Here is a 10456-nt window from a genome sequence, read left to right on the forward strand (position 1 = left end):
ACCATGGTTTAGAGGGATTCCGGGGAAGACAGGAGTGAAAGGTCAAGATGGGCAAGAACACAAGAGTGAAGTGCTGGGGTTGAGGCTGTGTTACCTTTTCATTCACGAATTGATTTTTCATAAAGGCAACCATTTTACACTTGACTGAAGATTATTCAGCTACATAAGAACACGGGTGCTGGGGTTTGAAGAAGGGTAGGATGTGGTCTAAGTTCATGAGAGGCTCTTAGACTAATGGAAGAGACAGATAAAAATGCAATCTTTTCAGCACAATACACTGTGGTAACATAGAGTATAGAGAAGGTGCAGGGGTTCCCTCACTGATGAAGCTGATAAACTGGCATATCATTCTGATACCAAAACAATACTTTCCATCTTGTTCATACATCTAAAAACGTACATGTGAAGTTCTGTACAAATATCAAATATTATGCAGGAATTTCATATTTAGAGATGCACTTATCTCCTAAAAAGTACAAAATGTGTAAGCTTTGAAGCAAGCCTTTTCCAACACACTCACACATTGTGAAATGATTGCAAAATAGTCCTCCATATTCTACGAACAAAATGTGAACAAATAAGGCTGAAGAGCCAATGCAAGCTGAAAATTAGGTGAAAGTGATCTATAGCCATGGTAGTGAAAGGAAATGATAGCATCAGTGATAGAGTAGATAATTGTCGGGGGGAAAAAAGGGCTGTTGTATCTTTTTTTTTTTCGCTAATTGATATTTCATAAAATCATTTTATACTTTCCCAAAGAAAATTACACAGTTACGTAAGCTTCATCCTTCCCTTATAAAAACAGGGGAAGGGGATAACTCAGAAATCAGCTGATTTAGGGTTTGGTTTTGTTGGTAAGAAAATACATTTCAATGTCACAGTTGAAGTCATCACCCATTTAGCCTCAGGATCCATATCATCCGAGTTTGCATGTGTGCTCCTCAGACCTCTGGCATGGACAGATGTGACATCCAAATAACTGACGTCCATAGGGAGAGCCCTACGTCTGCATGGAACCATTAAGATTTGGGGCTTTTTGTTTAAAAATCCAGGGAAGTGTGCAGTATATTGGGAAAGTTCTCATCTTTTTTTGTTTCTTAACCGTTTTGGTGCTTACAAGATGAAACATCAGTTATTTGGAGACTCCATTTTATACCAAACACCACATTCCCCAAGATGCCAGATAGTAGAACTGATAGAGAAAAGAAAAAAAAAAAGTCTTGGAGTACAATTTAGTTACTGTAAAATCTTTATGATACATCCCTACGGCACACATTGCAAGAAACATTGTTACTATCGGTATTAAGAATCACACAGGTTGCATTCTAGAATCTCAGAAAAGGAGGATAATGGCATCAAAATCTAGATATATAGTAAAATAACATTAAATGTATGGAACATGTGCATAATGTTAATACAAACATTTAATATTTGCTTTATAGCTACTTTACATTGAGTAAGAGAAAAGCATACAGATATATAGCCCCACTGTGCTGTTGCTTTCCCAACAAACCCTGTCCTCTGTCATGGTGGGTTTGTTTATCGAGGGACCAAAAATCTCTTAGGCCACAGGTAGACATCTTGACCTCATTTCTGACCTCTTCCTGGGTAGAGGGGAGAGAATAATGTCACATAGAGTAAGCACCTTAGAGTTTTAGATCACCTCTCAATTTTTTTTTAAAGGTAATGTCACTAGGGTGAGGATCAACCCTCACTTCTTTCAATCACTCAACAGTATTTTTTTGAATGCCTATGCATGTTTCAGGCAACGTGCTGAGTGTTACCAATATTCATTTCCTTGAGATATCCATGCATTTGCTCTTTTATTCATCTACCAAATTGTTATTGAATTTCTGGCACTATACTAAATACTAGAAATACTATTGGTAAATAAAATGCTCTTCCTCCCCAAAAGGAACTTGCAGTTTTCAGTTGGAGTAAAACATGGTGAAGAAGCTGCTTCACTTCAAGGAGATACAACTCTAAGTATAGGATCCTGGGGGACGACGGAGCGCAGCCCCGAGGCCAGGACAGCTTTCCCAAGATTACCCCATTTAAGCTGAGACCTAAAAGGGGGTGAGTGGGGTTTTAGTGAGGCTCTGGGCAGAGGAAGGAGATGGTAGTAGAGTCCTAGAGTCAGAGAGTTGAGGGCCTTCAGCGACCTGCCCTCGTTCAGAATGAATGAATGCAGGAAGTGGTTAAAAAAAAAAAAAAAAAGGGACTGCTGCGGAAAGCACCAGCAAGCCTGAGAGTGTCTTGTGGGCTATGTTGAGGCTTCTGACCTTTATCCTGAGAGCAGGTTTCCCCAGAGTGTGGCTGGGTGCTAAACAAGAGGATTTTAGATGGTACACAGACCAACATTTTTTATTTTGGTAATTAATGGATTTAATATGCATTAGAAAAATATATAACTCATATATCCAACATATTATTTCTCTTAAATTATTGCTTAAGATGAGGCTGAGTGACAAAAGTGATTCAATTTACAGACAAAAAATTGAATATATTATATTACAGTTGGTACATGAGCAACCATAAACGATGGATGTATGGGAAAAACTGCTGGAGGCCAACAGATCGCCACTGAAGGATTTTATGTTGGGAAGTAACATGACAAGACTTCTGAGTTAGAAAAAACACTCTGGTTGTGGAGGCTGTGTTGGGGCAGTGTTTGCCAGACTTCTGGTTAAGCTCCTTTAGTGGTTTCTGAAATCAAATTTAAAGTTATAACTGGTTTTTTCAATGAAATACAATAGGATAGAATAAATAATATCATACAACTTTACACATCATCTGCACATGATTTTACACACACACACACACACACACACGGTCTGACAATTACGTTTACGAAATTGTTGCAACGATGTTGCTAACCTTTTTTGATATCAGAGGGTTATTCGTTATGAATTTGTACCAACTGGACAAACAGTTAACCATGTTTACTATTTGGAAGTGCTGAAAAGCCTGCGTGGAAAAGTTAGACAACCTGAACTTTCCACCTATTCACGGCTCTTGCATCACGACAACGCACAAGCTCACACAACACTGTCTGTGAGGGAGTTTTTAGCCAGTAAACAAATAAATGTATTGGAACACCCTCCCTACTCACCTGATCTGGCCCCCAATGACTAATTTCTTTACCCAAAGATAAAGGAAATATTGAAAGGAAGACATTTTGATGACATTCGGGACATCAAAGGTAATACAACGACAGCTCTGATGGCCATTCCAGAAAAAGTTCCCAAATTGCTTTGAAGGATGGACTAGGTGCTGGCATCGGTGCATAGCTCCCCAAGGGGAGTACTTTGAAGGTGACCGTAGTGATATTCAGCAATGAGGTAGGTAGCACTTGTTGTAGGATGAGTTCGTGAACCTAATTGTCAGACCTTGTATACATTAATCATAATCTTAGGCATTTATCCCACATAAATTAAAACTTAAGTTCACACAAAAGCCTGTGCAGGCATACTTTGTTTTATTGTGCTTCACTTTATGCATTTCACAAATGTTGCATTTTCCACCAGCAAAAAGATTACGACTTGTTTTATTGCAGTGGTCTGGAACCTAACCTGTAATATCTCTGAGGTATACTGTACACAAATGTTTACAGCAGTTTTACTTGTAATAGCAAAAAAATTGGAACCAACCAGAATGTACCTTACCTGGGGAATGCATGAACAAACCCTGATATACCGTATTTGCCGGCATATATGACGATTTTTTGGCCCTGAAAAATATGCCTCCAAGTGGGGGGTCGTCTTATACGCCAGGTACACTTCAGATAGACTGCCCATAGTGCTTGCCCCGTGCCATAGTGGCCTCCCGATGCCCGCCCACTTCATTCCACATACCGTTCAGGCATCAGCAGTGCTGCTGGGTGTATGCTCGGCTGTTATGCGATTTTGCTGTTATGCGATTTTACCACACTCGCAAAATCGCACACAGCCGACCATACACCCAGTATGATAGCGCAAAATCGCGAATCGCGATTTATGTATATGTTTGATTACATACAGCCTTGTGACAGTTTTCCTGCATGTCATAAGCATTTGAATATAAATATAAATGTTGAAATCAAATCTGATATTGTTTTACCTTTTATTTGGTGTGTGGAAGGTGTGCGGAAGAGGGGGTAGTCTTATACGGCGAGTATATAACAAACTCTGTATTTTGAGTGGAAATGTTAGGGGGTCGTCTTATACGCCCAGTCGTCTTATATGCCGGCAAATACGGTATTCATCCAATGGAATACTACTTAGCAGTAAAAAGAAATGAACATTGTTGATACCTGCAACAACCTAGATGGAACTCAAGAGCATTATGTTTAGGTAAAAACATCAATCTCAAAAGGTTACATGTTGTATGAGTCCATTTATATAACACTTTTTTTTTGTGATGCTTCAAGAATTTGGGTGTCATTCTAGCACAGGCGCCATGCTAATCTCTGTATTGTTCCAATTTTAGTATATGTGCTGCTGAAGTGAGCACTATATAACATTCTTGAAATCACACAAATATAGAGATAGAAAACAGATTAATGGTTACTAGGGGACAGGGATGAAGGGGGATGGGGGTGGGACGGGAGGTGGATTTGTGACTACAAAAAGTTAGCATGAAGAAGTTCTTTTGTGGTGATGGAATAGTTCTGTATCTTTGTAGTGGTTACACGAATCTACACATGGAATAAAATTGCATTTACACACACGAATGCAGCATTTTAAAAAACGGCAAAAACAAAGTAAATTTGTAGTCTAGTTAATGGTAATGTGCCATTGTCAATTTCGTGGTTTTAATATCTTAATAAAACTTTATGTCACCATTGCGGGAAGCTGGGGGAAGGGTAAATGGGACTTGGCACTAGTATTTTTGCAACTTGTGAGTCTATAATTATTTAGAAATAAAATTTAGAAAAAGAAAATTGGCTGAATGCCTAAGGCTGGTGTTTGGGGAGGTGAGCAAGAGGAGCATGGAGAGGCAAACTAGGGCTGGGAAATATCTGTAGATGGTTAACCTACAAAAGGCTTAAGTTTATTCCCCCATTATCACTTCTGCTGTCACTACCTCTATAGTGCTCTTTATTCTGCTCGTTAAACAGTTATTTCTCTATTGTTTCATAGTTATGGTGTTGAGCAAACAACTAGATCTATTCCTAATGGCAAACCAGTCAAGCTCAGTCCATTGAGTGTAATCTCCAGGACTTCAATCCTTTTGAGCTATTACTTTTCCTATTACCTAATATTCAGAGTTGGCTTCTTTGCTGTCAGAGGTATTTTTTATTTTAACATCTGAATTTGATGCCATTGCAGATGCTAGAAGTTGCCAGAAGGCTGTCCTCCAGATAAGTGTCTCTTGCTCCAGCTTGTATCACTGTTTTGTTGCAATTAGCATTCAGAATATGCACTGTCATCTTATTAAAATTTATGTTTTTTAATGGAGAAAGCCCATGGAGAGTTGATGTGGTGCTGTGGCATATCCTTGCTCTTCTTAGTTACCTGTGTCTAAATTAAGCTGAACTTCTGGGCCTCAGCTATTTCTAAACAGGCATCACGATTTACTAAGGTTAATGCCTGGGGGAACATTAACCTTGCAGACACTAATCTAATTCAGTGCCATCACAAGTGCAGAATTTGGGACTTTGGAATTTTGCCAAAATGCACTATTTAAATGAACATTCATTTGGCAAGGGGTGGGAGGCGGGTGTAGACAAGGGGAGAACTCCAGAAATGGTTATACAGATATTTTAACACCTTTCCTTTCCCTCTCCCCTCAGAGGTTATGTATTATTTAAATATGTTTAAGCAGACACTAAATAAATCTTCAGACTATTATGAAGAAATCCTAATGGTGTTTTGTCCCATGGTAAGTTTCTGATGCTCATAATCATTCAACATTCACAGAGCATCTTTTTTATGTCACGTGGCTGACCTTGTAGTAGGGTGGGGACATAAAGATGAGTAGTTATAAACCACCCAGTATGCACAAACACCTCAGGGTGCCTAATAAATGTTAATTGATTGACACCACGAAGGTCACAACTTGGCTAACTAAGGTCACTTAAAGGGCCTCCAAAGGATGAGGCATAATTGTGCAATTCTAGTTTTACATAGATTACCAAGTCCTTGCCGGATAGATCGAGGTTTGGGCCCCAGGTGAAGTGAGCGGAAAATAATCGTGTAAAACCTTGCGTAACAGGGTCCAGGGCCTGAGCTCTTGATCTTGTTTTGTGCTTACACCCTGCAACTCAGTTTGCAGCCACTAACGGGGGTTTGCTGGTTTCAAGGGCACAGGGCCGCTGCTTCCGGAAAAGGTGGTAGAGGGCTAGGTTAAGAGACGAGAAACGAAAAAGCCAAGAAATTCTGGTAGATAACCTTTCACCTATGTTCCCGCCCCTTCCTTTTTCCCCCGGGCCTGAAACGCACACGACCCCTAAGTTCTCCACTTCTCAGAACGCTAGGTACTGATTAAGGGTGACGGCGGACCCCCAAAGACGTTTCCGATCTTTTTCAAATTGCTACACTTTCAGGCCCAGCCCGTGGGACCGGCAGCTCGGGGCCAGCTTCCCCGGCCACGCCGGGCCAATGACACGCAGGCGCTGGAATCGAAGCCACGCTGGGTCTTCCCAGCTGAGTCGCGGGGATAGGGAGGGCGGGCGCCGCGGACCGCTTCCCGTGTGCGGGGCTTCCCATAATGCACCGCGCCGGCAGTGGCGGCGACTGCGGCGACGCTCTAGCCGCGGCATGTCTGCGTCTCTACTGCTCTGGGAGGAGGAAGAGAAGGAGGAAGAGGAGGAGGAGGGGGAGGAAGAGGAGAAAGGCGCAGGGGTGGGAGCTGTTGCCGAAGCTGCCACCGCAAAAGTTCTCCCCCCTCCCCCCTTCCCCTCCTCTCAAGGCCCCTAGAAAGGCTGGAGCTGCCACCGTCTGCAGTCGGTGACCGCGCGACTCGGCGCCCGCCCGCGGTAAAGCGCTCGGCCTGGCAGGCCCAGGCCCGGGGGAGGGCGGGGGAGGGGGAGGGGGCGGCGCGCGGGGGGAGCGCGCGGCGGTAACGGCCTGACCCCGGGGGGAGCGAGCCGTGGCGAGGCTGGGGGTGGCCAGGCGACCGGCCGAGGCCGAGGGGAATGCAGGAGCAGGCTGGGGGACGGGAGGAAGCAGGGCGCGGAGGGTGGGTTGGGGGTTTGAGAAAGGAGAATGACGGGGGTGGCGGAGGCGAGCAGGCGGCCTCCGAGGCCTGGGGTGGGGGGTGTCAGAGGCAGGGAAGGAGGTGGGATGTTTGCACGCGGAGGCCAGAAGGTGCTCGGTGTGGGTGTGAAAAGGCTCGGGAGACAGCAGGCTTCTGTCCATCGTGCCTGGTGCAGTGCTTTATGCACCGCAGGCCTCAGTCACAGTGTTCTTTGGCAGAAGGGAAGGGCAGGGGTAGGAGAAAAGGGAATCCTTGCGGGAAAGCTGGTGGGAGTGTGCACCAGGAGAGGCCGGGGGAAGGATACCGGCTAGGTGGAAGAATGCAGCGGGCGGCAGCGGAGGAGTCTTGAGGATTCCGGGGGGGTGTTCATTGTGCAGATATATTAGGTATATTGTCGTGGAAAGACCTGAAGCCTTTCTAAAGAAAGGGAAAGAAGGGGTGTCCGTGAATAGGAAGGATGGTGTTTGAAGCAAGAGCGAGTGCTAAATGCTAGAGAATATGAAGAGAATGCATGATAGAATAGACAGATGTAGTCGAATTTTATAAACGTTGGCCCAAGGACTAAAGAGCTATTCCAGATGGGCCAGGATGGCCTAGTTCCGAACCTGTTTGGGGCTCTTCTGTACATGACATCTGGTAAGTGTGGGTCCCGGTAGTGGTATGGGTCACTGAAAATTAGACCTTGGTCTGCAGTTTGCTCTGAGACATTTTAGAACCGCACCAGTGAGTGTGTGAATCTCTGAAACAGATCTCAAGAAAACACCTGGCCCACAGGTATTCTCTAGGCCACGGAGTTTAGATTTTAGCAAATTTGAAGTATTATCATTTATTAGAGGCTGGATGAACACTATCCTGGCAAATCTGGTGTGGAAATTACTTAATTTGGTGGTTTTCTTCTTCACTGCCCAGCTTAAATGGTCCAGAACAGGTGCCATATTCAGCTTGGGTTGCACTACACAGGGTGATAATTAATGATTGGGAGAGGGGGGAGTATTCCATGCATCGTGGCCCTTCTTTGGAAGATCCATTTATAGCTCAAATTAGTCTTAATTGGCTGCACTGGTTCCATAACTGGGGTTGGTCGGAGACCTGCCATTCACAGTTCCTGAATGTATGCTGTCATTGAGGCGAGGTGATATTGAAGAAAATGCATCAGCCTACAAAGTGTGGCCAGCAGAATGAAGGATCTAGAATATCTGTTTTGGTCTTAGGTTGCAAAGCTGGGACTGGTTGCCATGAGGTCTAGGGGAACTTGAAGAGACCGGATTTTTTTATTTTTATTAGCATTTTTATATCAGGAAATGAACCAAGGCCTGTTGGATTTGCTGAGTTCACACCAGACCAGATTTCCAAGAGGAACTCTGGGCTAGGACCATACTCTTAAAATTTTATTCACTTTTTGAATCAGTTTTATTCACCTGAAAATTGGTTATTAAATATTTGCATACACATTACATTGTAACATTAATTCAAGTGAGGAGAGGGTGGTATGAAAAATCTTTTTATGGAAGTGCAGGGTGGAGGGATTAATGGATGAGGTAGAAAGAAATTTGGGAGAGGGATGGAAAAATTCAATCATGCATTTAGCAAATATCTCTAAAGGAGGATGATAATTTAAAAGTGTTAGAGTGGAGACGGCTTTTATTAAAATTTTTCTCAGAAATAATCCAGGATTATTTTTTAAAAACTGGAAAACTTTTTATGTCAGTACAATATATGTTACTGTAGCATGCTTCAGTATATCACATAGTAGGATGTTCCCATTTTTATTGTCATCATGGTATGAGAGGGTCTGTTTTTCTTCCCCTAACTTGCACTATATATTATCAGTTCTTTTTAATTTTTGTAAGTTTATGAACTTAAATATAGTATGTCATTATTATTTTTCTTCCCTTTTAAATTTATGAATAATACATGTACATGATTTAAAAATAAAATTATATGAGGGAGCTTATAATGAAAAGCAATAGCCCCTGTTTTACCTCTTCAGTTGTAGTCCCACTTGCCAGTCTGCTACTTGTAAGCATTAATTTTTGTAGTTCTTATTATGCTTTTCTCCAGGTGTGCAAATATCATGAATGCACTATTATTTCTTGTTTGATCAAAATGACACTATGAAGAGGTCAAGACTTTTTACAATGAATGGAAAGGATTTGTATCACTGGCATTAAATCCTTTCTGCTTCTCCTTTCCTACCTTTGGTAGTTACTATTTTAGTTATTCAGTGTTTTTGTATCTTTATGTAATACACTTAAAGAGAAAGCCGTTAAGATTAGACTTGGAAATATTTGGTGAGATGATAAAGGGAAGTTTGTTGTTTGGACCTATATACAAAAAACTAGATTGTAGGAAAGATGGTCTTTGCAGCATAAGGGTTGCTAGTTAGCGATGAGGAGGAGTTGCTTGGCAATGTTAGTTCATCTTGGAATTACTTACAGGTCAACTGTGCAGTATTCTTTGACAGTCTGCTGGAGAGTTTTAGTGTGGGGAATCTGGGATGGATTAAAATGATCCGTAATTGTCCTTTCCAGGCTTCTGTGTTTGAGGAAGGAATGGATTAACATGGATATGCATTTCTTTTTTGTGGGGAGTGGTGGGCAAATGTGATAAGAGGGGGAGGGTGGTGAGGAAGAGGGTATGATGGAGATGGTGATAATTTTGTGGGAGGCTGTAGAAAAGGTAAAGAATTCTGAGGACACTTGGATATAATTGGTGTGAAGAGAGATTTAAATTACAGTGGTGAGACCGAGATTTGTGGCAGTTATAAGGAAATTAGCGTATTTAAGCCACGGATGGTGGAAAAGGTATGCTGCTCAACTATTATGATTCATAAAATACTGGTTTTTGGAATTTGTGTATGGGGTGCAGCATCACTAAGTCAATGTGATTGTGATTGAGAGAATAGAAAGATCTCCTCCCATTTGAGGAAGTCTTGTTTAAGTAACCCCACCCCTTGAGAATCTTCCTTACTTTGAATAAAAACAGCATTCGTGTAGATTACATACTGCTAAATGTTGTCTTTGCTTATAGAAATTATCTTTGTTTTGCAAATGGTGGCTAGATTGTAACCTGCTCTAGAGATCAGTCCTTTAATGTCTAGGGATACTCATAACAGGTTGATTCTTAAGTGCTTAGTAAATACCTGTTGAATGACTGATAGAAAGTAGTGTTCACTCTTTAGTGATAATAGTGGGAATGTGTGAAATTGCTGAGCACTATGGGGATATTGCAGACAAAATGATGTGAGAGAGAGAGAGAGAGAGAGAGAGAGAGAGAG

General features: G+C 42.1%; 1 protein-coding gene across 4 annotated transcripts in view; it reads left to right on the plus strand.

Annotated features, from left to right (window-relative positions):
- The first annotated feature begins 6744 nt into the window (after nt 1-6744).
- ZNF148 (zinc finger protein 148) overlaps nt 6745-10456 on the plus strand; it is a 117564-nt gene continuing 113852 nt past the window's right edge. For 3 of the 4 annotated variants that reach the window (XM_019652203.1, XM_019652169.1, XM_019652212.1), the window contains exon 1: nt 6745-6958. The gene's annotated coding sequence lies outside the window, so the exon portion shown is untranslated. Of the gene's footprint in view, nt 6959-7269; nt 7816-10456 lie in introns of those variants that run through there. The other variant, XM_019652175.1, reaches the window with a different exon arrangement.

The sequence above is a fragment of the Hipposideros armiger genome, unplaced genomic scaffold (assembly GCF_001890085.2).
Source record: "Hipposideros armiger isolate ML-2016 unplaced genomic scaffold, ASM189008v1 scaffold_8, whole genome shotgun sequence".
Lineage (NCBI taxonomy): Eukaryota > Metazoa > Chordata > Mammalia > Chiroptera > Hipposideridae > Hipposideros > Hipposideros armiger.